We start from the raw sequence: 24,115 nt of genomic DNA, 5'->3' as shown, positions 1-24,115 counted from the left end.
GCTCGGATTGGGGGATGATGGCAGGGTGGGAACAGGGCACGATGCCAGGTCTCATGAATGGCCCATGCAGGACTCATGGAGGGTGGTAGTGAACCCAGAGCATGCCCCACCCCGGTCAAGCCAGGTCAGAGTCCGAGGTGGTGTCTGCACAGCCGTGGCGGCAGCACCGAGGAAGTGGGCAGGAGCGTTTCACTGCAGGAGCTGAGACAGGCTCTGCTCACAGTGTTGCACCAGAAGCCCCTGGGGTTTGGCAGCGTATCTCTGCAGGCTGCTGGATGTAACCCTTCATACTCCTGCGGTGACTCTGTGGTTTGCTTGCACGTAATGCTTTCAACGCGGCTGCTCTGAGGATGGACATGGGAAGACGAGCACCTTTTCAAAAGGGGAACTCTCAGAAGAGCAGCGGCTGCCACTTCTAATTGTTGTGTGTGAACTGAGCTGAGATCAATTCAAGCGCAGCAAAGTCATCCAGGGTTGGAGTTACCTTGAAGCAAAACCGTTTGAAATGTTGTTTGGAAAGGGATCCAGCGGTGCATCCACACCTCATCACATGCAGATGGAAGCCTGCATAAATCATTTAAAACTTCCTGGTAATGTGGGAAGTCATTTTGATCTTCCACCCAGGAAACAATGCCTATAGCTAAGGCACTGCTTAAAATGAAATAAGCCTGCTTTGCAACCAGGAACACCACGCAACCAGAGCCACCTCCCAGTTAGCACCCAATTAAGACCAGTTACCTTGTCATTTGGAATCCCAGCAGGACTGGTTAATGAATCACCCAGGCAGCTGCTTGACTCTTTGGCTCTTCATCCACCTTAATCCAGCCTCTGTTCGCAGGAAGCTGACCCTCTTCTACCTATGGGGTATTGCTGAGTCTATAACAGGAGGTCCTGCTTCCACAAAAAAAGTTTGAACAAGGAGACACTCAAAGGTTTACCTCCAGGGCCTTGGCACACAACGTTCCCCGTGGCCGCAGAACCGTGGCCTGTTGGCCAATTTTTCCTGGTTATTAATAAACCCACCATAAGCAGCCTAGCAGATGTATTACATCTCCAGTTACCTTTCCCTGACCTGACTTGCACTGGAATCTCCTCAAGGAATGAAACCAGTTCGTTTGGACAAAACTTACTCAAGCCTTTACCCGAGGTGGGCTACTGGGGCAGAGCATAACACAGACAGCACGTTTGGGGAGGGCAGTAAATACATCCGGGTTAATTCTTGCATATAAGCACAGAGGCTGAGCAAACCCCGATGCTCAGTGCGCTCAAAATGACTCATTTAACTCATTTCACTCTACAATGATGTCAAGATACTGATCTCCTTCACTAAGCAGGATGGAGTTTGCCAAGAGGAGTACTGAATATCAAAGCATATAAGATGTTCAGGAAAACAGCTATCACACTTACACTGTTAATATTTTTTTTGTGGTCAACACAAATTTAACATATTACCTTTTAACATCTTTTCAGCTACTGCATTTAAGTCCTCCCATCCACAGATCTGTAACAGGTATTTTCAGGTACTTCCCTACAATGCAGCATGGACATCCCCCCATGTTTTGTAAATGCACTGAATTTCTCTCTGCTTGTTTGGTCTTCATGGAAAAGCGATTTCTGCTCAGTGTAGCTAACAGCTTGTTACAAGCCATCCTCAGCCTCATGTAATGTTCTCCAAGAAAGGAAAACATGTCCTTAATCCCTTAAAAAGCTGGAAAATGTAGTGGTTCATAGATTCATAGATGCTAGGGTCAGAAGGGACCTCAATAGATCATCGAGTCCGACCCCCTGCATAAGCAGGAAAGAGTGCTGGGTCTAGATGACCCCAGCTAGATGGTTATCCAACCTCCTCTTGAAGACCCCAAGGGCAGGGGAGAGCACCACCTCCCTTGGGAGCCCGTTCCAGACCTTGGCCACTCGAACTGTGAAGAAGTTCTTCCTAATGTCCAGTCTAAATCTGCTCTCTGCTAGCTTGTGGCCATTGTTTCTTGTAACCCCCGGGGGTGCCTTGGTGAATAAATACTCACCAATTCCCTTCTGTGCCCCCGTGATGAACTTATAGGCAGCCACAAGGTCGCCTCTCAACCTTCTCTTGCGGAGGCTGAAAAGGTACAGTTTCCCAAGTCTCTCCTCGTAGGGTGTCACGGCGGGGTCCTCTCGGAGGGCCGTGATCTCCTTAAGGTCCCACGCTCCGTGTCAGGCCGGCCCAAGGCACCCTCTAATTCTGACCCGCCACGTCTGGTTGGAAAATGTAATAGGGAGACTGCCTATGACTCCCTGGGCACGGCTACTCGGGACCTCTGTCCCCGTGTGTTCCGGGACCCCTGGGGGTCTCCCGATACGGTGGGTGTTCCTCGCACACCCTAGCCTTATGGGCTATGCGTGGCTCCTACCTCCCCTGATACCACGCCCCAAGCCTCGCAGATGTAATAGACGTTGGTATGTCTGCACGCCCGCTTCCCGGGCCTCCTCTATAGTCTAGCCCACTCTGGGCTCTCTCTAGTGCCCAGCCTCTCACTGGGACTCTCGTCCAGCCCACTCTGGGCCTTCCCTGACGGTGTGGTCCCGCTCAGGAACTCTCTAGCGGGCCCCGGCCCTTCCTTGGCCAACCGCACGGATACCCTCTCCGACCCCGGCTCACCGCACTGCTACTCCCCGTCTTCTGGGGGGCAACCGCAGCACCTTGCCTCTGTCTGAGGGTGTTACCGCACTAGCCTGCGGCCAGGCTCGCTATGCCCGTCTCGGGCTCCTCAATATGGCCCCTCTCGGGCTCCTCAGTATCGCCCCGCTCTAGGGCTCCTCAATATGGCCCCTCCCAGGGGCTGGGGTCTATGCACCCCGCAAGTGACGCCCTTGCCGGCATCAGCTGTGCCCGTCCTGGGCTCCCTAATATGGCGCTCCCCCTCTCCGGGGCACGCTGTGCCCCCACGGGGCTTCTCAATAATACAATGTGGCGCTCCCCCTCTTTGGGGCTCGCCGTGCCCACCCTGGGCTTCTCAATGAAATCGCCCCTCGCTCTGGGGCTGGGGTCTATGTCCCCCGCACGCGATCCGGGGTCTATGTCCCCCGTCTGCAACCTACTGGTTGCGCCCGCAACCCACTGGCCGCGCTCCTCGCCCCCAGTTGCTCCTGCACTGGTGTGCAAGCTGCGCCTTCACTGGCGCTGTGAAAATAATGCGCCCTCTTGGCGCTAACCTGCGCCCTCTCTGGCGCTAGGGCACCGCACCCCTGTGGGGTCCCTATGAGGCACCTATGAGGTAGCTGTGATTGAGGCCTCCTCCAACCCCTACAGCCTCACCCAAGCCTCCGGGTGTAATAACAGAGCCAAACAAGCTCAAGCCTCCTGGCTGTAACGCAAACATAAAGCCCCCTGGCTAAACCACAGTGCCCAATCCTCTCAGGGCTATCACGAGCTGCACTTGCAAGTCGGGCTTCTCCCCATATCTCGGCTGGGGGAGCTCCTGCCTCTCCGGCTGCTGGCAGGGAACTGCCAGCCTGGCTTCAGCCCTGGGCTTTATAAGGGCCAGGCCCTGCCCCCTACAGGCAGCTGGCTCCGCTTAGTTGCTCCAGCAACTCGCAGCTGCGCTCAATTGGCTCTTCCAGGGCTCTCTCCTTTCTAGGAGCAGAGCTCCGAGGTGCCCTGCGACACACCTCCCCCCTTAAGCTTGAACTCACCGAGGAAGATCTTCATTCTTGTTACATTCAAGTTGACTCGGCGGCTCTTCTCGGCCTCTCTTCACGCACCCGGCGTTTTCTACACAAGTGGCAGAGGTTGTAAGGCGCCCCCCACTCGCCTTTTCCCCAGGGTGCACCGCGTGGGATTTCCCGGGATTTACCCTGCCAAAGGTAGTCTCCCCACACTGGCTTCTCCCTGGTAGGGTGCAAACTAGGCCTCTGTCCTCTCCGCCTTTGCCGCCTCCACACTCTTCCTGGTGGAGCAGTTTTCTCTTGTTCGGGGTATCTGGTCTCCTCTTCTCCCTCTCGGTCTGAAGGCTCCTCCTCTGTGTTCCCTATAATCACCTCTCCTTTCCGAGGTCCTCTTGGTCTCCTGCCAGTCTCTGAGCTTTCCCCAAAGCTCCCACTGCATTTTAAGTGCTCGCTGGACATTTTTCTCTTCCCAGAACTCTCTCTTTCCTTGACCAGTGGATCTCCCATCCGGTCCTGTAGACACCTTCACGAACGCTACTCCTCCAACTCTAGTCTCGCCTAGTCTCCTCAGGGTCCTCCATTTAATTCGCCCTGGGAGATTGTTAACATATACATAGGGCCTCCTTCTCTCCTTTTGCTCTCTCTCTGATCGAGTTACCCTTGTTGTTAAAGGCCTACTAGCCTCCTTAGCAGGGCCTGTGGCCTGCACTCGGTCTGCTCTCCGCTGTTGCGCAAGCCTAGACGTCTTGTCCTTAAGGTGGAGTTTGTCACCTCCCTCTCCTCCCCCCTTAAGTTCCTTGGGGCTTTGGCCCCTTCCCTTCAGTCTAGGCCTTTCTTCCTGCCCTAACTATGCTATGCTATGCCTGTCTCGGGCTCCTCAATATGGCCCCTCTCCGGCTCCTCAGTATTGCCCCGCTCTAGGGCTCTTCGGTAATCACCCCTCTCTAGGGCTCCTCAGTATGGCCCCTCCCTGGGCTGCTGTCTATGCACCCCACAAGTGTCGCCCTTGCCGGCATCAGCTGTTCCCGTCCTGGGCTCCCTAATATGGCGCTCTGCCTCTCCAGGGCTCGCCGTGCCCCCACGGGGCTTCTCAATAATACAATGTGGCACTCCCCCTCTTTTGGGCTCGCCGTGCCCACCCTGGGCTTCTCAATAACATCACCCCTCGCTCTGGGGCTGGGGCCTATGTACCCTGCACGTGATCCAGGTTCTACGTCCCCCGTCTGCAACATACTGGTTGCGCCCGCAACCCACTGGCCACGCTTTTCGCCGCCAGTTGCTCCTGCACTGGCGTGCAAGCTGCTCCTTCACTGGCGCTGTGAAAATAATGCGCCCTCTTGGCGCTAACCTGCGCCCTCTCTGGCGCTAGGGCACCCCACCCCTATGGGGTCCCTATTAGGCACCTATGAGGTACCTATGATTGAGGCCTCCTCCAACCCCTACAGCCTCACCCAAGCCTCCGGGTGTAATAACAGAGCCATACAAGCTCAAGCCTCCTGGCTGTAAGACAAACATATAGCCCCCTGGCTAAACCATAGTGCCCAATCCTGTCAGGGCTATCATGAGCTGTACTTGCCCGTCGGGCTACGCCCCATATCTTGGCTGAGGGAGCTCCTGCCTTTCTGGCTGCTGGCAGCGAACTGCCAGCCTGGCTTCAGCCCTGGGCTTTGTAAGGGCCAGGCCCTGCCTCCTACAGGCAGCTGACTCCGCTTAGTTGCTCCGTCAACCCGCAGCTGTGCTCAATTGGCTCTGCCAGGGCTCTCTCCCTGCCAGTTTCTCCTTTCTAAGAGCAGAGCACCGAGGTTCCCTGCGACATAGGGTTTGGCCTGCAAGTCCTTAATCATACGAGTGGCCCTTCTCTGGACCCTCTCCAGTTTATGCGCATCCCTCTTGAAGTGTGGCCCCCAGAATTGCATGCAGTACTCCAACTGCGGTCTGACCAGCGCCCAATAGAGGGAAAGTATCACCTCCTTGGATATATTCGTCATGCATCTGCTGATGCATGATAAAGTGCCATTGGCTTTTCTGATAGCTTCACCACACTGACGACTCATGTTCATCTTGGAGTCCACTAGGACTCCAAGATCCCTTTCCACTTCTGTGCCACCCAGCAGGTCATTCCCTAGGCTGTAGGTGTGCTGGACATTTTTCCTCCCTAGGTGCAGCACTTTGCATTTCTCCTTGTTGAACTGCCTCCTGTTGTTTTCTGCCCACTTGTCCAACCTGTCCAGGTCTGCTTGCAGCTGTTCCCTGCCCTCTGGCGTGTCCACTTCTCCCCATAGTTTTTTGTCATCCGGAAACTTGGACAGACTACACTTCACTCCCTCGTCCAAGTCACTGATGAAGACATTAAAGAGTACCGGTCCAAGGACCAAGCCCTGCGGGACCCCACTGCGCACACCCTTCCAGGTCGAAACCGACCCATCCACCATGACTCTCTGGGTGTGACCCTCTAGCCAATTTGCCACCCAATGGACTGTGTAGTCATCCAAGTCACAGCCTCTTAACTTGTTCACCAGTATGGGGTGGGATACCATATTGAAGGCCTTCCTGAAGTCTAAGTATACGACATCCACCCCTCCTCCTGTGTCCAGGCGTTTCGTAACCTGGTCATAAAAAGAGACTAGATTAGTCAGGCACGATCTGCCAGCTGTGAACCCGTGCTGGTTTCCCCTCAACATAATTTTTCCTTCTGGGCTCCCACATATGTGAGCCTTGATAATTTTTTCAAAGACTTTGCCAAGTATGGAGGTGAGACTGACTGGCCTATAGTTGCCTGGGTCCTCCTTCCTCCCCTTCTTGAAAATGGGGACCACATTGGCCTTTTTCCAGTCCTCTGGGACTTGGCCCATGCGCCACGAGCGTTCAAATATTCCCACCATATTCTATGCATACCATATTTCTATGGTATGCATAGAAAGATAGCCTTTGGTTTCTGTTGGCACATGAGGCTAGCACTGAGGGCACCACCAGGTAAGTCTCTGAAGGTAATGTCGGGGACCAAGAGTTCCCTTTATCACCATGTGCCCAAGAGGACATTGCTCCTTCTGGTATATTGGAGGGTGTAATCCTTTACTGTGAAGTTTCTTATGCTACCAGTGGGTGCTGAACTGAATGGCATGATGAAGCAAGGCATTGAGATCAGAGGGAGCCAGGAGGGACCGTTGTGACAACGGGTGGATCTTCGCAAAGTACAAGATCTCATTCGTCATGATGCTCCCTGGAGCAGAGGGGAAAGCAGGAGTTCAGAAAAGGAGATGCAACAACAAGAACCGTTCACATCAGTGAGTCACAGGCCGGCAAACTAAGCTAGGGATGCTCAAGAAGTGATAAGTCCTTCTCTCCACAGCAATGCCAATGGTCTGGAGCTTCAGTGAGGCAGCCACACAGCACGCCTGGTCTGGATCCACACACATGTGGGCATTGGAGCTGTGACAGCACCACTACACCAACTCCAGCAAGTCATAGGTGTCACAACCCAAAGTTGTGTTTTTGTTTGTGTGTGCTTCGGCAACGCTAAATTATGTTCCCACTAAAATTGCAGCTTCCTTGCACGGTGGAGTTCTCTGCTGCAGAAGAGAACTCCGGTGCAACAGGGAATTTCCAGCCAAATTTGTAGCTTCTTTGCATGGTGCATTTCTTTTGCATCTCAGAGATGCACGGTGCAAAGGAGTTCCCGCCATTTGTATAAGAGTTTGTGCCACATTATTGGCCAACTCCAATATATGCACACGTAATGGCTAGCGATTGGCTTGCTAGCCATATAAAGGGCTTGGGTGACTTCCGCCCAAGTTGGAGAGAAATCACTTGGAGAGAAATCACCTAAAGAGTGTGAGGATCTCTAAGCGCTGTGGATCCTCACGGACCCAACGCATTTCTTAAGCAGGCAACAGAGGTCTGATCAGCCTCTAGCCTCTCCCCATCACTGAGCGCAATCCTAGACGTATCCCTTTCCTATCTACTCAATTTTTGAACCCACGAAGCCTTAACAACTCCGGGGCCTGAGAACCGAATACATCCCACGGAGCTTCAACAACTCCGTGGCAAAGAATTGCCGAACCCGTGGAGCCTTAACAACTCTGGGGCCAAAGAACTGAATTTGTCGTAGTCCTCCAACGAGGATTTAAGTGGAGCTGCACCTGGAAAACTGTCCAGCCTACACCGCGACCATCTTGGGTATAAGTAAATAATCTTTCAATCAACCATTATGCCTCTGTGACTTATTCTAGCCCGTGCGTGCCTTGCCACCGCACGGTTCTCTCCGGCCCCACATGCCCGGGCTGCTGGGCACAGCCCGCGTGCGCAAATACGGGCCCGGGTCTCCCCCGGCCTGAACAATAGGGGCGGGCCAGTTGGACCACATGCTACCAGTGGTTGTGGGGCTCTGGGAGGGAGCTCTCCCCATGGCAGGAAGCCAAGAGGAGAGAGGACCATGGCAGGCAGGGAGGGTCTATGGCTGCAGGGCAGAGAGACTCTCCTGCTCCTCTGTCTGACTTTGAGAGATCAGTGGGGTCCACCCCAAGATATCCTGATATAGTTGAGAGGACCTTACAGAAGTGTTGTGTTTCCTGCTAACAGCAGCCCCCCACTGGAAAATGTAACTCAACTGAGTGTCATGTAAGCACAGTTAGAGCAAGGGATTACTGATTTCCAACATGGTCTGACACCAAGTCTCTCAGAGGCTGTTGGGGAAGTCATGTAACCTCACCGTGCCTCAGTTTCTCATTCTGCACAATGTTGAGGATCCCTGTCTCTCTCGCCTAGATATAAAGCTTCACACCCCCATTTCCAGATGAAGTAAGCATTCGTAGCATCTGCTGAGATTGATGTATTTGAAACCAGGCTGTGACAGCCCTGCTGGGAACCCAAGTTCCCCAGTGTCTTCAGAGCATGAGACTGGCTCAGACGTCACCTCCCTCCTGCCAAGGCTCCTGTGGCCTCAAGTAGCAGGGAGTGGAGGCTGACAAAGAGAGAACAGGATCTGATGTTATGGTTAAACCACGTTATTTGGAAATTATAACTGGATATTTTTAATGATATTTCCTATCTCTAATATTACCACTGCACAGGAGAATGAAAATTCAGAAATGAGCAGGTCAAAGAATAGCAAAGTAGACACTGAATGCCAAATGCTCAACAAAGAATGGACTCCTGAATATTTTTTTACCGATGTGGGTGGAAAAGCTGTCTGCTTAATTTTCAAAGAAAGTGTGGTAGTGTTCAAGAATACCATTTGATTGGCATTTGAGACCAAGAATGCACCTCTTTCTGAGAAACTGTCTGCCAAAAAAAAAAAAAAAATCAAATAAAGCTGAGGAAATGTTTGCTGGAATACAGAAAGAGAAACAGTTTTTTACAAACGTACCGGCGGCACAGGATGCAAGGATGAGAACGAGTGACATGATTGCACACAGAATGGCCTAGAAGAGCAAACCATTCTGTGATGGAAAGTTTCCAAAGGAACGTATGGATGATTCGGCTGCAATTTTGTGTCCAGACAAGAAAAAGCAGTTCATTTGTCAAGGCAGACTATTACGACGTGTGTCGAGGATATCTCTGGAGAACCTGGACCAGCAGTTGAAAAGTACGGTAAACGATTTCTCATATTTTGCATTGGCACACGGTGAGAGTCGTGATGTCAAAGACAGCCCGTTGTTGATTTTCAGTGGAAGAATCACTGAAAACGTTGAGCTCACAGAAGAATTGCCATCCATGCAGTCATTGAAAGATACAACTGAAAAAGATTTACTGGAGGCAGTAAATCAATGCATGTCCAGATTCACAGTGGAATGGGAAAAAATCTAGGAGCACAACCACAGATGGAAGCCCAAACCTAACAGACAAACATGTTGGATTGCTAAAAAGAAATCTCATGAGGTTCAACTCGGGCAAATGCAAAGTCCTGCTCTCAGGACGGCAGAAACCCATGCACTGGTACAGGCTGGGGCTGACTAGCCAAGCAGCAGCTCTGCAGAAAAGGCCCTGGGGGAGACAGGGGACAACAAGCTGAACAGGAGCCAGCCGTGTGCCCTTGTCACCAAGAAGGCTAACGGCATCCTGGGCTGCGTTAGAGAGACTGGCAGCGTCACACTAAGGAAGCAGACAAGTTCCAAGGCTTTTTGGTTTCATTTTTGGTCGGGACTTGAAGGAAGCTGCTTAGGGTGAGGTATACCTCCAGCAGGGCATTTCCATTCGACGCCCAGGAGAGTGGGTGAGCCACGACCTTGTGGGCCGGGCTGTGGCAGAGGAGAGGGAGAGACCACAAGAGAGAGGGAGAACAGCAATGGAGAGGAGTACTGTGAATGTGGCAGGGAGTGGCCTGCTGACACTGGAATAAGCCTGAGGCATTGACATTGGCTGCTTGTACACGCCACGGGTGTTTGCTTTGGTTTAAGTCTCCCTAAATTAAAATGCTGGGTTTTTAAAAACCTCGCTTTAATTTAAAGTGAAGTCTACCCCCGTGGCATGTACACAAGGGCAGGGTCTGATAATTACCTGCCTCTCTGGCAGTGGGGAGGGCAAGGGCGAGCTGCTGGCGCACCGAGTGGTCCATGAGCTGCTGGAGTGGGGTGGAGGGTAGTGCTTGCCTTTGTGGTAATGACCATGGCCCCCAAGTGGCACCTGCCTGCTGGCACCCCCCAGCCCAGGTGGTCCCCAGGGGTACCACAGCTGAAGAGGAAAGCACCGGCCCCCGCACAGCTCAGTCAGGCAGAGAGGCTCCAGGGAGGAAAAAAAAAAAAGATCAGAAATCAGGCTCTCCACTTTTCTTTTTTCTTCAGTGGAGCCTGCCTGCATGGGCTACCGCTGGGCTGCCTGCACGGGCTGCCTGCCCAGCCCCTGAGCTGCACGGGGCCCGGTGCTTCCCTCCACCATTACTTAGGTAGCAAATTCAAACACCTCTTCCAACACATCCAGTTCTTCCACCTTGGAAGAACTGGATGCGTTTAAGTCGGCAGGCCCGGATGAGCTCCATCCGAGGGTGCTGAAGGCACTGGCAAACATCATTGCAGAGCCACTGGCAGGAATATTTGAACGCTCATGGAGCACTGGCCAAGTCCCGGAGGACTGGAAAAGGGCCAATGTGGTCCCCATTTTCAAGAAGGGGAGGAAGGAGGACCCAGGCAACTATAGGCCAGTCAGTCTCACCTCCATCCTTGGCAAAGTCTTTGAAAAAATTATCAAGGCTCACATATGCGAGAGCCTGGCAGGACAAATTATGTTGAGGGGAAACCAGCACGGGTTCGTGGCAGGCAGATCGTGCCTGACCAATCTAGTGTCTTTTTATGACCAGGTTACGAAATGCCTGGACACAGGAGGAGGGGTGGATGTCGTATACTTAGACTTCAGGAAGGCCTTCAATACGGTATCCCACCCCATACTGGTGAACAAGTTAAGAGGCTGTGACTTGGATGATTACACAGTCCGGTGGGTGGGGAATTGGCTGGAGGGTCGCACCCAGAGAGTCGTAGTGGATGGGTCGGTTTCAACCTGGAAGGGTGTGGGCAGTGGGGTCCCACAGGGCTCGGTCCTTGGACCGATACTCTTTAATGTCTTCATCAACAACTTGGACGAGGGAGTCAAATGTACTCTGTCCAAGTTTGCAGATGACACAAAGCTATGGGGAGATGTGGACACACCGGAGGGCAGGGAACAGCTACAAGCAGACCTGGACAGGTTGGACAAGTGGGCAGAAAACAACAGAATGCAGTTCAACAAGGAGAAATGCAAAGTGCTGCAGCTAGGGAGGAAAAATGTCCAGCACACCTACAGCCTAGGGAATGACCTGCTGGGTGGCACAGAGGTGGAAAGGGATCTTGGAGTCCTAGTGGACTCTAAGATGATCATGAGTCGGCAGTGTGACGAAGCCATCAAAAAAGCCAATGGCACTTTATCGTGCATCAGCAGATGCATGACGAATAGGTCCAAGGAGGTGATACTTCCCCTCTATCGGGCGCTGGTCAGACCGCAGTTGGAGTACTGCATGCAATTCTGGGCGTCGCACTTCAAGAGGGAAGTGGATAACCTGGAGAGGGTCCAGAGAAGGGCCACTTGTATGGTCAAGGGCCTGCAGACCAAGCCCTGCGAGGAGAGACTAGAGAAACTGGACCTTTTCAGCCTCCGCAAGAGAAGGTTGAGAGGCGACCTTGTGGCCGCCTATAAGTTCATCACGGGGGCACAGAAGGGAATTGGTGAGAATTTATTCACCAAGGCGCCCCCGAGGGTTACAAGAAATAATGGCCACCAGGTAGAAGAGAGCAGATTCAGACTGGACATTAGGAAGAACTTCTTCCCAGTTCGAGTGGCCAAGGTCTGGAACGGGCTCCCAAGGGAGGTGGTGCTCTCCCCTACCCTGGGGGTCTTCAAGAGGAGGTTAGATAACCATCTAGCTGAGGTCATCTAGACCCAGCACTCTTTCCTGTCTATGCAGGGGGTTGGACTCGATGATCTATTGAGGTCCCTTCCGACCCTAACATCTATGAATCTATGAATCTATGAACCTCGGGCATCTTTTATTTTGCTACGTCCCAAAGTCATTTGACATGCAATGTGTTGCCAACATCAGCAAAGCCATTAAAGCGGTGCAAAAGGGCATTTAGAGCTGCTTTATAGAACAATTTTGTGGCATGTACAAAGGCCCTTTGGCTCAGAAGAGAAGGGCTGGCTATGGCAGGAAGGTCTTGGTGCCACCCTGCTTGGCATTTGCGAGCAGGGATCTGCATTAGTTGGCTGATGAGAAGGGAACAGAGACTTTGGAGATTATATTAGAAAGAACTGGAAAGGTTTGGCCTCTCTGTGAAAACTGAGACATATCACAATGTACCTGGCTTTGGGGGACAAAGTGAAGGATAATCTTGTAGAGCATGAGCTAATTTCTTTCATCTGAGAGCTAAAATTTCTGCCTTTCGTGGCTGTGTTAGGGTGTAACTCAGGAATGCTGCTTGAAAGTTCAGTTCACACGATGCACCCAGCGTACTTGGGCATTTACGGGATCTCCACAATCCTATTCATTTTCCTACTTAGCCCTCAGGGTGGGAAGGAAAAGTTCCCAGTGTAGCCAGGAACAGAGGCTGCCAACTGAACTGTACGAGCCTACCCCACCCACCAGCTACCAGTGCCTCAGCTGTATGCAACGAATTAGGACATATCTGACTTTTCATTACGCAAAGACAAATCCCAGCTTGTCCCCAATGATGTCAACAGCAACAGACACACATTTGTGAGAGCCCGGCAGGACAAATTACACTGAGGGGAAACCAGCACAGTTTCGTAGCAGGTAGATCATGCCCGACTAATCTAGTCTCTTTTTATGACCAGGTTATGAAATGCCTGGACACAGGAGGAGGGGTGGATGTCGTATACTTAGACTTCAGGAAGGCCTACGATATGGTATCCCACCCCATACTGGTGAACAAGTTAAGAGGCTGTGACTTGGATGACTGCATAGTCTGGTGGGTGGTGAATTGGCTAGAGGGTCGCACCCAGAGAGTTGTAGTGAATGGGTCGGTATTGACCTGGAAGGGTGTGGGCAGTGGGGTCCCACAGGGCTCGGTCCTTGGACCGATACTCTTCAATGTCTTCATCAGCGACTTGGAAGAGGGAGTGAAGTGTACTCTGTCCAATTTTGCGAATTGTGGGGAGAAGTGGACACACCGGAGGGCAGGGAACAGCTGCAGGCAGTCCTGGACAGGTTGGACAAGTGGGCAGAAAACAACAGAATGCAATTCAACAAGGAGAAATGCAAAGTGCTGCACCTAGGGAGGAAAAATGTCCAGCACACCTACAGCCTAGGGAATGACCTGCTGGGTGGCACGGAAGTGGAAAGGGATCTTGGAGTCCTAGTGGACTATAAGTTGAATATGAGTCGGCAGTGTGACGAAGTTATCAGAAAAGCTAATGGCACTTTATCGTGCATCAGCAGATGCATGACAAATAGATCCAAGGAGGTGATACTTCCCCTCTCTCGGGCACTGGTCAGACCGCAGTTGGAGTATTTCAAGAGGGATGCGGATAACCTGGAGAGGGTCCAGAGAAGGGTCACACGTATGGTTAAGGGCTTGCAGGCCAAGCCCTATGAGGAGAGACTAGAGAACCGGGACCTCTTCAGCCTCCGCAAGAGAAGGTTGAGAGGCGACCTTGTGGCTGCCTGTAAGTTCATCACGGGGGAACAGAAGGGAATTGGTGAGGTTTTAGGACGTTTTAGAAATGTGGAAGATGATTCGACATAGAACAGAGAAACAGATGGGAAAGTGAAAAAAAACACGTAATTAGTAACAGACTCCGAGATGAACGTATGCAAAAGGGGAATGGTGATTAGTGAAGAAGCCTCCAGAAGCTTCCAGGTTTCGGTCAAAGTTCGCCCATTGACCGAAGAAGAGAAGTCAAGGTCTTAGACATGCGCTCCTAGCAAAAAGACATGTAAATGAGTACAACGCGTAGGCAATTCCATGCTAATAAAGCAAACAGTAAAGAGAGGCAGAGCTTGAGATGGGAGAAGAAATGGGTGGAACAGAAGGAGGGACAGCGGTGCAATGAATGTTAATGAGTGTAAAGAAAAGTGTATAAACATGGAAAAAACTATTTGTCGTTGCAGGTCCCCTCGTTCACGGGCCGCGTGTCTGTGAGGGACCCTGGTCCGAAGCTGTCTCCGTTCTGAATAAAGCTGTCACGAACAGTAGCGTTTGCTCCCTGTCTGCTCTGGCTAATGAGTACCAGGACCCTTGAGCGATTGGATCGTCATCTCCCGAGTCGTTGGGCACCTCATGGAGTTGGGGTCTAACGATAACTATACGCTCCTGATGGGACTTAATCCTGGAGGTTTCTGGCTAGAAGACGTGTCTCCAGTCAGGAACAGACTGATTGCCACTTTTGGGGTGCCAAAGGGATTTTGGCAGAGCAGCTCTAGCAAGGAAGCAGTTTACTATCGGTAAACTGAGGAATGCAACATTTCAACAGGAACACAATTAACACAGCAATATGACCATGAAGCTCCTGACTTGTTTCACTGCATTAACTGTAGCGATGAATATACATGTTCTCCAGGGCTAAACTGACCTAATTTGGGGCTGGAAAAGGAATTTGTGGCACTTTCATTCATGTATTGTCTCCTGACTGTGGCAAGGGAGGCAGAGGGTAGATGTGGGGAGTCCAACCCTCCCCTAGAGATTTTGCTGCCTGCCTATGTAGGGGCGGGGGATACCTCAGTACAGCACCAGCTTTATGGGCAAACTGAGACCTGCAACCTTATTACAGCATGAACACCATTAACACAGCAATATTTGGATGCTTCTCTTGCTGGGGTGATCTGGCCCCAGCTGACTTCCTGCCCCTTGGGCAGAGGGCTAGACCCAATGGACTTGTGACATCCCTACCAGGCCTGATAATGATACAATCTATGAAATCCAGGACCATGAAGTCCATGATCTGTTGCACGGCATTACCCACAGTGCTGCATGTTCATGGTCTCCAGGGCTGAACTGACCTAATTGTGGGCTGGAAAAGAAATTTCTGGAATTTCATTCATGTTTAGTCTACTGACTGTGGCCAGGGAGGCAGGGGGGTGGAGACCCAGGGCAAGGGGAGCCTAAACCTCCCCTGGGCATTTTGCTGTCTGCCCATGTAGGTTAGGAGGGTATCTCAGTACAGCACTTCCTGTCTGTCATGTCAGTGTTGGTGTTGACATCAGTGGGGACAAGCTGGGATCTGTCTTTGCGTAATGAAATGTCAGCCATGTCCTAATGGGTTGCATAGAGCTGAGGCACGGGTAGCTGGTGGGTGGGGTAGGTCCGTACAGTTCAGTTGGTAGCCTCTGTTTCTGGCCACGCTGGGAACTTTTCCTTCCCACCCTGAGGGCTAAGTAGGAAAATGAATAGGATAGCAGAGATCCTGTAAATGCCCAAGCACGCTGGGTGCATCGTGTGAGCCGAGCGTTCGAGCAGCATGCCCGAGCTGCACCCTCACACAGCCATGAAAGTCAGAAACTTTAGCTCTTGACTGAAAAAAATTAGCTTATGCTCTACAAGATTATCCTTCATTTTGTCCCCCAAACCCAGGTACATTGTGATATGTCCCACTTTTCACAGAGAGGCCAAACCTTTCCAGTTCTTTCTAATATAATCTCCAAAGTCTCTGTCCCCTTCTCATCAGCCAACTAATGCAAAATAAAAGGTGCCCAAGGTGCTTGAGTTTGCTGCCTTAGTAACGGCGGAGGGAAGCACCGGGCCCCGTGCAGCTCAGGGGCTGTGCAGACAGCCCGTGCAGGCAGCCCAGCGGTAGCCCATGCAGGCAGGCTCCACTAAGGAAAAAAGAAAAGTGGCAAGCCTGATTTCTGATCTTTTTTTTTTTTTCTCTTGTCACAACCCAAAGTTGTGGGGTTTTTTTGTGTGTGTGCTTTGTCACCGCTAAATTATTTTCCCGCTATTTGTCGCTTTCTTTGCACGGTAGAGTTCTCTGCTGCGAGAGAAAACTCTGGTGGAACACGGGATTTCCCGCCAAATTACAGCTTCTTTGCAGGGTGCATTTCTTTTGCATACGAGTGATACACGCTGCAAAGGAGTTCCCGCCATTTGTATTCGGATTCGCGCCATATTATTGGCCAATTCCCAATATAGGCACACGTGGTGGCTAGCGATTGGCTTGCTAACTGTACAAAAGTTTCCGTCCAAGCCGGAGGAGGGAGGAAAAGAGAGAGATTCTGTGTGAAGATCTCCAAGTGCTGCGGACCCTTGCGGACCCAACGCACCTCCCCTAAGCAGGCAATAAAGGCAATAGAACTGAACCTACAGAGCTTTCACCTCTAGCCTCTCCCCGTCGCCGATCACAATCCCAGACGTATCCCTTTCCTGTAACTTTGGACCCGTGGAGCCTAAGCAACTCCGGGGAATCTTTCGAACCTCGAACCGGACCCGTTGAGTCTGAACAACTCCGTGGGAGCAATCAAATTTGTCGTGTTCCTCTAGCTAGGATCTAAGCGGGACCTGTGCCTGGAAAACTGTCCAGCCTACACCAATACCATCTTTGGGTGTAAGTAAACAATCTTTTCAATCAACCATTACGCCTCCGTAACTAATTCTAGCTCGTGCGTAGCAAACCGCGCCGCCGGTTCTCTCCAACCCTGCGTGCCTGGGCTGCTGGTCACAGCCCGTGTGCGCGAAGATGGGCCCGGCTCGCCCCCGGCCCGCACATGGCGGCGGGATTGGGGCCCGGCCTGCACATGGCGACGAGGATGGGATCAGGAGAGAATCCGCTAGAGTTAGAATTGGTTAGGAACTGCCCTTGGCGCGATAACCAACGCCAAGTGAATAGCTTTGAAGAATTAGAGATACATATCGCTTACCACCAGGTGGGTGGAACGGGTGAAAGATTTGTAAGCGGCTGTCTGTCGCTAAAGGGAGAAGAGGGAATCTCCGAAGACGGAGCCCCGAGAGAAAGGGAAGTGTACTTGCTCCCTGCAGCGTTCGGGTGTATAATGAGAGATGAGTGGGTCCTGTTTAGGCCCCTCGATACTGTGTCCCTCGCCGAACCCAACCCGGCGGGCGAAACGAATCTGACTTTCACCCGGGAGTGTGCCCGATGCCTACGATATGCTCGGGAGAGTGAAGAACTGGAGCCCATCGGCCCGTTCCCCCCCGGGAATGATAATGTCTAGATTACGGGGTCGCGAGCTTCCATCCGAGCTCCGCGAATATCTGGGGATGGAGGAACGCCCCGCGGATGAAAGAGTGGCCTTGCGGTACGACAAGGGTGGAGAAGGTAGTGCAATTATTCGTACTATAATGAATCTAATGCAGAAAAACTTAAGTTTGAAAACCCAGCTGCAGATGGCGATTCGATCGGTCAAAGAAGCGGCTGAGAAAAAGAAGCCTGAAACGCCAGTCCAAGATGGCGCCGAGCAAGAGGGAGACCGCATGGAAGAACCGGAAAAGAAGGGTGGAGCTTCTAATGAACCCGCGAGAGTTCGGTCAGCGACTCCACCCATCGACGCAGCATCGTCGCCGGCAACCCCGCCTAGCGATGCAGCAGCATCCCTGCCGACCACGCCTTCCTGCCGACGAAGGAGAGAGTCAAGCGGAGGAGTGCATCCGCCCCTCCTGCCTGAAGCAGCAACAGCAGCAGTAACCCCCACGGCAGCAGTTCAGCCTATGACAGCATCATCTCCCGAAAGAGCAGCTTGTTCTATAACAACAACTAACCGAGTTGTTACTACTTATTATGCTCGCACCAGAACTGAGTTTCAGGATCTATGTAGAGCATCAAAGATTCAACCTGAAGAGACTCTAGCTGTATGGTTAGGTCATTTAGTCATTGAACTTGGATCCGACCTGCTGAACCAAGAAGAAGCAAGCTTCTTAGTCAGACAAGCTTCGTGGAGTAGAGGACATGTCACTGACATCGACATGATAACATGTAATACTCACTGGCCTATTCCACTGCCAGCGCTTGTTGCAGGACTGATTAGTCAAAAGGCCCACGTGTGGCATGCAGGACGGCCAGAATATACTGGCACAGATCACCTTATGCTGGCAATGATTGGCGTCTCGTATTGTGCTTGGAACCCGAGAGCATGCGCGCTGGGACTGACATCACTCCAGCGAATAAGACCATGGCCTCACCGTCATTTGCGAGATCCTGGAACCGTTCCACTAACCTCTCACAGCCTAGACAGTTGCCTCGAGATCTACGGACAAAAGAACATTGTTGTTCTTTGAATTCTGCTCAGTCCAATGGTGAACCAACCCGTGAGTAATTTTCTTTGTCGATTGCCAAGACTGCGTATCCTGATGGAGCCAAGATTGTCTTTTGATCGGGACTGTCAACACCTGACCAGGCCCCAAGACACTAGACGACGTGGATCCGATCTCCCACCACTGCCACCGAGAACCCTAGAGGAGCGATACATGTTTGGATTTCTCCTACAGCGTTCTGGACTTAACAAGCGGCAGCTTCGGATTTTAGGGGACGCAGGCCAATGGCAGTTAGCTTATGAGTTAGGTTTCTGTTATTGGAAGAACCAGATGATGAATCTTCAACGATTTTGTCTAATTAAGCCATGAAAATCGTTTAAAATTGTTTAAGTTTGTTGAATAAGGTCATTGATCTGTTTTGAGAGTTTTTGTTTACAGATCCGGAATTCAGAGCGCGTGGCGAGGAGGAGCCCTAAGAGGGATGACACCACCGGAAGAAGTGAGGGCCTGATGTACGACTTTGCCACGACGCCCACTGAAGCCCTGATCGTGCAATTTTGTTATGAATCAGATTATGTGTTTATGTTGATTATTATTTCTTGATTGTTATGTAACTTGATCCCAGGACAGCGAATTTTATGTTTGTGTATTTGTTTGTTGGCTTGTTGACTCATTTGATGACCACGACAAACTTCTAGATTGCTCGGAAGAGTATGGCATAATTTAGCTATGCTCTCAGCAAGGGGGGATGTCACAACCCAAAGTTGTGGGTTTTGTTTGTGTGTGTGCTTCGGCACCGCTAAATTATTTTCCCACTATTTGTCACTTTCTATGCACGGTAGAGTTCTCTGCTGCGAGAGAGAGCTCTGGTGCAATGGGGGATTTCCCACCAAATTACAGCTTCTTTGCAGGGTGCATTTCTTTTGCATACGAGTGATACACGCTGCAAAGGAGTTCCCGCCATTTGTATTCAGATTCACGCCATATTATTGGCCAATTCCTAATATAGGCACACGTGGCAGCTAGCGATTGGCTTGCTAGCCATACAAAGGCTTGGGTAGTTTCTGCCCAAGCTGGAGGAGGGAGGAAAAGAGAGATTCTGTGTGAAGATCTCCAAGCACTGCAGACCCTCGTGGACCCAACGCGCCTCCCCTAAGCAGGCAAGAGAGGCAATAGGACTGAACCTACGGAGCTTTCGCCTCTAGCCTCTCCCCGTCGCCGAGTGCAATCCCAGATGTATCCCTTTCCTGTAACTTCAGACCCGCAGAGCCTAAGCAACCCCAGGGAACCTTTCGAACCTCGAACTGGACCTGCGGAGTCTGAACAATACCGTGGGAGCAATTGAATTTGTTGTGTTCCTCTACCGAGGATCTAAGCGGGAGCTGTGCCTGGAAACCTGTCCAGCCTACACCAATACCATCTTTGGGTGTAAGTAAACAATCTTTTCAATCAACCATTACGCCTCCGTAACTAATTCTAGCTCGCGCGTGCCAAACTGCGCCACCGGTTCTCTCCAACCCCGTGTGCCCGGGCTGCTGGCCACAACCCGCGTGTGCGAAGACGGGCCTGGCTTGCCCCCGGCCTGCACATGGTGGCGGGATCGGGGCCCAGCCCGCACACCTCTCTGGAGTCTCTCTGCCTGCCTGAGCTGCGCGGGGGCTGGTGCTTCCCTCATCAGCTGTGGTGCCCCCGGGGACCACCTGGGCTGGGTGCCAGCAGGCAGGTGCCATGTGGGGGCCATGGCCATCACCACAAAGGCAAGCACTACCCTCCACCCTGCTCCAGCAGCTCATGGACCGCTCGGTGCGCCAGCAGCTCGCCCTTGCCCTCCCCACTGCCAGAGAGGCAGGTAAGGATCAGACCCTGCCCTTGTGTACATGCCACGGGGGTAGACTTCACTTTAAATTGAAGCGAGGTTTTTAAAACCCAATGTTTTAATTTAGGGAGACTTAAACCAAAGCAAACACCCGTGGTGTGTACAAGCAGCCAATGTCAATGCCTCAGGCTTATTCCAGCATCAGCAGGCCACTCCCCGCCACATTCACAGTCCCCCTCTCAATTGCTGTTCTCCCTCTCTCTTGTGGTCTCTCCCTCTCCTCTACCACAGCCCGGCCCACAAGGTCGTGGCTCACCCACTGTCCTAGGCGTCGAATGGAAATGCCCTGCTGGAGGTATACCTCACCCTGAGCAGCTTCCTTCAAGTCCCGACCAAAAATGAAACCAAAAAGCCTTGGAACTTGTCTGCGTCCTTAGTGTGATGCTGCCAGTCTCTCTAACGCAGCCCAGGATGCCGTTAGCCTTCTTGGTGACAAGGGCACACGGCTGGCTCCTGTTCAGCTTGTTATCCCCTGTCTCCCCCAGGGCCTTTTCTGCAGAGCTGCCGCTTGGCTAGTCAGCCCCAGCCTGTACCAGTGCATGGGTTTCTGCCATCCTGAGAGCAGGACTTTGCATTTGCCCGAGTTGAACCTCATGAGATTTCTTTTTAGCAATCCAACATGTTTGTCTGTTAGGTTTGGGCTTCCATCTGTGGTTGTGCTCCTAGATTTTTTCCCATTCCACTGTGAATCTGGACATGCATTGATTTACTGCCTCCAGTAAATCTTTTTCAGTTGTATCTTTCAATGACTGCATGGATGGCAATTCTTCTGGGAGCTCAACGTTTTCAGTGATTCTTCCACTGAAAATCAACAACTGGGCTGTCTTTGACATCACGACTCTCACCGTGTGCCAATGCAAAATATGAGAAATCGTTTACCGTACTTTTCAACTGCTGGTCCAGGTTCTCCAGAGATATCCTCGACACACGTCGTAATAGTCTGCCTTGACAAATGAACTGCTTTTTCTTGTCTGGACACAAAATTGCAGCCGAATCATCCATACGTTCCTTTGGAAACTTTCCATCACAGAATGGTTTGCTCTTCTAGGCCATTCTGTGTGCAATCATGTCACTCGTTCTCATCCTTGCATCCTGTGCCGCCGGTACGTTTGTAAAAAACCGTTTCTCTTTCTGTATTCCAGCAAACATTTCCTCAGCTTTATTTGATTTTTTTTTTTTTTTTTGGCAGACAGTTTCTCAGAAAGAGGTGCATTCTTGGTCTCAAATGCCAATCAAATGGTATTCTTGAACACTACCACACTTTCTTTGAAAATTAAGCAGACAGCTTTTCCACCCACATCGGTAAAAAAATATTCAGGAGTCCATTCTTTGTTGAGCATTTGGCATTCAGTGTCTACTTTGCTATTCTTTGACCTGCTCATTTCTGAATTTTCATTCTCCTGTGCAGTGGTAATATTAGAGATAGGAAATATCATTAAAAATATCCATTTATAATTTCCAAATAACGTGGTTTAACCATAACATCAGATCCTGTTCTCTCTTTGTCAGCCTCCACTCCCTGCTACTTGAGGCCACAGGAGCCTTGGCAGGAGGGATGTGGTGTCTGAGCCAGTCTCATGCTCTGAAGACACTGGGGAACTTGGGTTCCCAGCAGGGCTGACAATGTCCGTGGAGGAGAGGGGAATCCCTGGTCTGGAGCCTGGGCATGGGGGGCAAGCAAAGCTGCCTGGTCCTTTGATGCTTGCTTTCCTGTCCAACTGCAGCTGTCAAGTCCATTCATAGCCATGTACAATCTGACCCCCAGGCTTGCAGTGACCAGGGGCAAATGGTAAAGCATCCACACCTGAGGATAGGCTGGTGATCCAGGCCGACCTCGACAGGCTCAGAAATGAGTGGATGAAAACCTGATGGTGTTTAATACCGATCAATGCAAGGTTCTCCACCTTGGAAGGAAACACCTGCAGCATCCTTATAAGCTGGTGGTGCTATGCTGGCTAGCACTACAGACAAAAGGGACTTGGGGATCAGGACTGACCAGAAAATGAACATGAGTCTTCAGTGTGATACTGCTGATAGTAAAGCAAGCAAAAAGCTTGCTTGCATCCACAGATGCTTCTCAAGCAAATCCCGAGACACCATTCTCCCTTTGTATGCGGCCTTGGTGAGGCTGCAGCTGAAGTACTGCGTCCAGGTTTGGGCTCCACAATTCAAAAAAGGATGTGGAGAAGCTTGAGAGGGTGCAGAGAAGAGCCACGCGTATGATCAGAGGTCAGGAAAGCAGACCTTATGAGGAGAGGCTGAGAGCCATGGGACTCTTCAGCCTGGAAAAGCGCAGGCTCAGGGGTGAACTGCTGGCCACCTATCAGGTTATCAGGGGTGCTCTCCAGGATCTGGGGGAATGGCTGTTCAGCAGAGCACCCCAAGGGATGACAAGGTTGAATGGTCACAAACTCCTCCGTGACCGTTTCAGGCTGCACATAAGGAAGAACTTCTTTACTGTCCGAGCCCCAAGGTTTGCAATAGCCTGCCGCCGGAGGTGGTTTAAGGACCTACTCTGAACGCCTTCAGAAGACATCTGGATGTTTAGTTTGCTGGGATCCTATGACCCCTGCTGACTTCCTGCCCCTGGGGAAAGGGGCTGGACTCGATGATCTTCCAAGGTCCCATCCAGCCCCAATGTCTATGAAATCTATGAAATGGAGACCCCTCCTCTGGAGTTACTCCTTGCTGCCCAGCAACCCCACACAGAGCCCTCCACACCCAGGATGCTGCTGCCTTTGTGGCCTGGAGCCCAGGGCTGGTATGCATGGTTGCTGCAAAAGACACTCGGTTGCCTGCCCAGGAGCCAAGGATTTGCTTCTCTCCCAACATGGTAACTGCTCAGGAGCTTCTTGCTTCCCTGCCCTGGGGCCACCGCCCCAGCCAGGGTCAAAATGCACAGGGCTCTCAGCACATGTCAGAGCACCCTTGCCCTGCCCCCTGTCCTTACCAGTCACATAGATGTCCTTACTGTAACTTCCACCCAATTATTTGGGGAACTTGGCCAGGTAAACAGGTGTAGCATGTGATCATGCCAGTCACAGCGGGCAGCCTGGAAGTCATGGGCAGGGCACCACCAACTGGTGCACAAAGGCCAGGCACACTGGGCCAGTAACTGTGGCAGGAGCACTGGCCTTGTGTAGGGACACAGCAAGGCTGCTGCTCACGTAGCTACCAGGGCCCAGCCTCACCCACAGCTCCTGGCCCAAGTTGCAGGGGCAGGGCTGGGTCATCGAGACAGCTGCACATGGCGGGGCTGCATGCAGCTCCTGGCCCCATCCCCACCATGCACACAGCCACACATGGCAGAGAGCAGGGCCAGGCTGGCTCAACCCCATCACTCACAGATCCCTGCTGCTCCCACCCAAGTCCTGAGAGCCCCAAAAGGCAGCAGAGTGCAGGCTAAACGAGCCCAAGCCCACCGCTCCAGCTCCCACCCAAGTCCTGGGAGCCAGCCTGGCCTGACGGCTTGCTTCTCCTGCAGCTGCCCAAAGGAGGGTCAGGAGCTGCACATGGCAGCATGGAGCTGTGCCAGCCCAATGGAGGCCAGTCTGATGGCACTCAGCTCCTGTGGCTCCCAGCTGCAGTGGCGGGAGCTGCATGTGTTGGGAAGGAGCCAGTCCAGCCCAGACAGATGGTGTGCAACCCCCAGCTGCAGTGCTGGGATGCATTGGGAGTCTTGCACCATCGGGATGGGGCAGCTCTGTGCCTCTGCATGGGGCTGCTGGTACTCCAGCAGGAAGCTGCACAAGGCAGCACAGAGCCAGCCTGATGCAGCCTAGTGGTGTGCAGCTCCCAGCGATCTCAGTTGCAGTGCTGGGAGCTGCACATGGAGGCACAGGTCTGGCCTGGCCCAATGGCATGCAGCACCCTGTGGCTTCTGGCCAGTGTCCCAGGAGCTGCACATGGTGGC

Source organism: Alligator mississippiensis, chromosome 1 (assembly GCF_030867095.1).
Source record: "Alligator mississippiensis isolate rAllMis1 chromosome 1, rAllMis1, whole genome shotgun sequence".
In the NCBI taxonomy this organism is placed as follows: domain Eukaryota; kingdom Metazoa; phylum Chordata; order Crocodylia; family Alligatoridae; genus Alligator; species Alligator mississippiensis.
The sequence above is the reverse complement of the archived record's forward strand: the minus strand, read 5'-3'. Positions refer to the sequence as shown.